Here is a 4,216-nt window from a genome sequence, read left to right as displayed (position 1 = left end):
GACTGTAAAGAAGAAGGTTCCTGCTGCTGCTGGCCCAAGCAAGAAGTAATGATCTCACTCCAATTGACGCAAAGGGGGAGATTGTTGGGTAGCAGATTTGTTTGTATTGCGTCATTGGGCTCGGTTAATAGTCCAAGTTTTGCACTCCGGTTTGGGCCTGTCCAACTGTGAGCCTATAGGGTTTAGTATATAATAATATGCCTGCATGCATATTAGGAAAACGATTTTAGAAGACGATAGCATTACGATAGCATTACAAATTTCTTTCTTTATCGTTCTTGTAAACCCTTTAATCCTCTACAGTTGATGTTCTTTATTGAGCTCTTCTGAGGATTGTTTTATAATCATTCGACACGTTTGATTCATTCGAGTGTTCTTGTTGTTTACGTATTTATTTCTTTACCTGTTTTATAGATCTAATTGATCTTCAAGTTTAGATTTAAACTTATCACTTTCCAAAGAGTACCGTGCCTTTCCAGGGCGAGTGATAAGTTAAAAACGAACTTGAAGATCGATTAGATCTTATAACAGGTAAAATAAAGAATACAAAAACAGTAAACAACTCAAGTATGGATCGAAGAATGTCGAATGATTAATCAACAATCCTCAGCAGAGCTCGATAAAGAACTTCTACTGTAGAGGATTAAGGGTTTACAAGAACGATGAAGAAAATAATATGTGATATATCGTAATCGCTATCAATCGTTAACCTAATATGCATGCAAGCACATTAATTTATACTAAAACCCTATCAGCTCACGGTTGGACAGGCCCAAACCGGAGTAACAAAACATGGACTATAAACCGAGCCCAATAGACGCAATACATCAAAAATCCACGCTATGCTACCCAACAATCTCCCCCTTTGCGTCAAATTGGAGCGAGATCACTACTTCTTGCTTGGGCTAGCAGCGGGAACCTTCTTCTTTATAGTTTCAAACAGACGTGAGATAAGGGCGAGGATTGTCTGTCTGAATCGGATGTACCACTGAATCATGTCGTCGAAATACTTGATATCATCCGCTGTATTTTCCTTGCATCTGTGGATGATCCCCAGCACGTGCTCTAGACAAGCAGTGGTATAAAGATGTTTATCCACTAAGGCAAAGAGACATTTCTGTCCTTCACTCCTAGTGAACATGACCGAGTTTCGCCTCGGGTCAATTTTTCCCATCTTCATCTGGTTTAGATCACTGGCCGAGCCAACAAGAGAGATCTTCGGTTTCTTCTTGAAGACATTTGCAATCTCCTGATCCATCAAAGCGACCTCCATGATGTAGCACACCAACATCCTCTTGAGATGGTCAATGATCGGACCATATTCAGCTTCATTAGTCAGAAGGATGTTGTGCAGAACTGTAGGGTTTCAAAGCACTCCATGGATGATGGCAATGGGCCCCTTTGATGAATTCTAGGTTAAAATCCCAAGACTTGTTTTTTCCCTATAAATAGTCATGTATTATTCACAATTAGGGTTAAGAGAGTGAGGCAAAATGTAGCAGCCACGTTGTGAGGTTTCTTGTAAAGTTAGATTCTTATTTCTTAAGTGTAATTTACTCCTCATATTTCAATAAATCGAGTGATCATTTGACATAATCTTCATATTTGTGTTTGTTCTTATTTTCCACATCTTGTTCATCAAATCTCAATTAGGGTTTTAATCCCAACAATTGGTATCAGAGCGGGTCTTTGAAAATCTATTGATTTTTAAAGTATCGGTTCTTGATTTGATGATTTTCTGCACAAGATTTTGAAGATTTTTGATGTTTTGGCGACTTGGAATCAAGCTTTCTGTTCAACCAACTGTTCATGAAAAGTTATGTGTTCTGTTACTGTTAATCCGGTATTTTCCTTGATCCAATCTGTGTTTCTGTTCGTATTCATGATTGGATACGTTTCTTAATTCCGTGTAAAATCAACAATCGTCATATTGTTTTAGTCTGGCCCAAATAATTGATCCCATACTATTCATATTGTTCTTGATCCCAACATGTTTCGTTCACTGTTCACTGTTGAACCCACAAATATCGTTCATTGTTCATTGTTCCTTTATTGCCGATTGAAATCTCAAAATCTCACAGACCAAAAGTTTTTTTTTTGGGTTTAATTTTATGGCAATTGAATACTCTTTTGTTCTGCTGTTATCGATTTCTATTTGCGTTTTGGTCTTCAAATCGATTATGTTTGTCTTAATCGACTTTGCTCTCGAGTTTTGTTTTGGTCTTCAAATCAATTAGATAAAATGTTCTTGGAATCATCTTGGTTTTTGTATGATCGATTGTGACACTAGGTCTAGATTTGCCATTCGATGTTGATTAGGGATTATTATTTTGAGACTTGATGATGAAAAGCTGAAGACAAATCGATAAGTGGATGTTTTGGAACAATGGGGTAATGAACAATTTGGTAGTCGGAATGATGTCACTCGATTGGAACTTAAATCTAAACTGAAATTGCAAAATCAATCTGAATCGTGTTGCTCAGAATGAAAGAATCGGGGTGTTCAGGAATAGAAGCGATTGGAAGAAGATGTTTTTGGTGGTCAATGATAAAAGTCAAAATTGGAACAAATGGTCTCACCTGCAAATGAATGACTGTGAAGTTCGGAACAGAAACCTTATTCGCATTTGATGATTGATTTTGGGAATTGAAGTGTAGGTCTCGGAATCAGAATTGGTAGTGTGATGTTGGATCGATTGATTCGGAGCGAACGAATGAAATCGGTATGATATGAACAAATGTTCCTGTGAGTCAATCTAAAAAGACAAAATTGATGCACTGTGAACACCTAACCAGCGAACGATCAAAGATTATTTTTTCTGGTCTCGTAATTCTGTTTCCACGAAAGCTCAAAGTCTTGGGTTCGTTTGTTAGCACTTGGAATGAAAGAATGGAGATTTTCCTTGGGTTAATGCTGATGAATTAGGACCGAACATGGTGTTGGTTCAATGAACCTGGACCGAACCTAGGTTCGGTTGCTTGTGCTTGAAACAAAAGTGACTCAGATTCGTGTCTTTATGCTTGGAAATGATGGAATTGAATGGAAGCTATTTGTGGTTTCGCTTGAAATCATGTTCTAGTCGCTGTGTTCATTCATTAAAATATAAATGGGGAAGATGACTTAATGTTTCATGCTTGGTCCCTGCCACTTCAAGAATTTGACGATCTGGTCCCTATAGTTTTCATGCCTTGGCAGTTTTGGACCACTTCCAGATTTTGTTACATATATAAAGGGGTATGTTGATGCTGAATTACAATTCCAGCCCCTGAGTTTCTGGAAAATGACAGTTTCTGCCCTATATTCAGAAAAGTTTACAAATTTGAGGGCTGGTGAACAGTTTTGAATTCTTTAACGCACATATTTTTTGTGAACAGAAAATTATGGATTCCATCAAGTCTTGGCGGTTCGGAAAGTCGTTTTTCGTGATAACGTCAAATTTTCACGACTTTTTCGTATTTTATACTTGATCGTTAATATCATTTTGTCACGGGGGAGCTTAGTAAATTTTTATCCATTCAAGATCATTCTCATGACCATTTGAAGGCTTTATAATCATGTTTTTGATTATAAATCGGGGGAGAATTTGGTATGGCCATTCGAAATTAGATTTGTGACTTTTCAAAGTTGAAGATTTTTGATAAAGCTTGTGGTAGAATTATGAAGGTAGCTTTTACAGCAGAAGTTCTTCATCGAGCTCTACTAAAGCTTTTACAGAGAAGTATCCTTTACAGTGGAAGTTTTTCATCGAGCTCTGCTAAGGACTTGTTATATCTCCGACTTCTTGTATTTTCTCAATCAAGTGGCGTTACGAATCTTAAAGTTTCGGTTGTTACATGATATTTTTTGATGGCTTATATCATTAGCTTATTTGAAGATCGTTGTGACTTGGAGGGGGAGCTCTTCAAAGACAAGAAGTGATTCAGTTTCTTTGTTCTGAAATGGGTTTTTATGGCGGGTTTGGTTTTCATGAGGATTCTTTGGGATTACATTCGAAAATGAAGTTTAAAGACATTACTTCAGTGCTTGATTTATATATCCTAGAGCCCGTGTTTTAAGACTATTGAAGAATCAAGATTCGTGGATTGCTTCATATATTCCTCGTTGCAGATCTTTTTATTCGCTAGATGCTTGTTTTGGAAGTTAAAGCATTGTCATCCATTCCATACTTTGAGGGGGAGATTGTAGGGTTTCAAAGCACTCCATGGATGATGGCAA

The sequence above is a fragment of the Lactuca sativa genome, chromosome 4 (assembly GCF_002870075.4).
Source record: "Lactuca sativa cultivar Salinas chromosome 4, Lsat_Salinas_v11, whole genome shotgun sequence".
In the NCBI taxonomy this organism is placed as follows: Eukaryota; Viridiplantae; Streptophyta; class Magnoliopsida; order Asterales; family Asteraceae; genus Lactuca; species Lactuca sativa.
The sequence above is the reverse complement of the archived record's forward strand: the minus strand, read 5'-3'. Positions refer to the sequence as shown.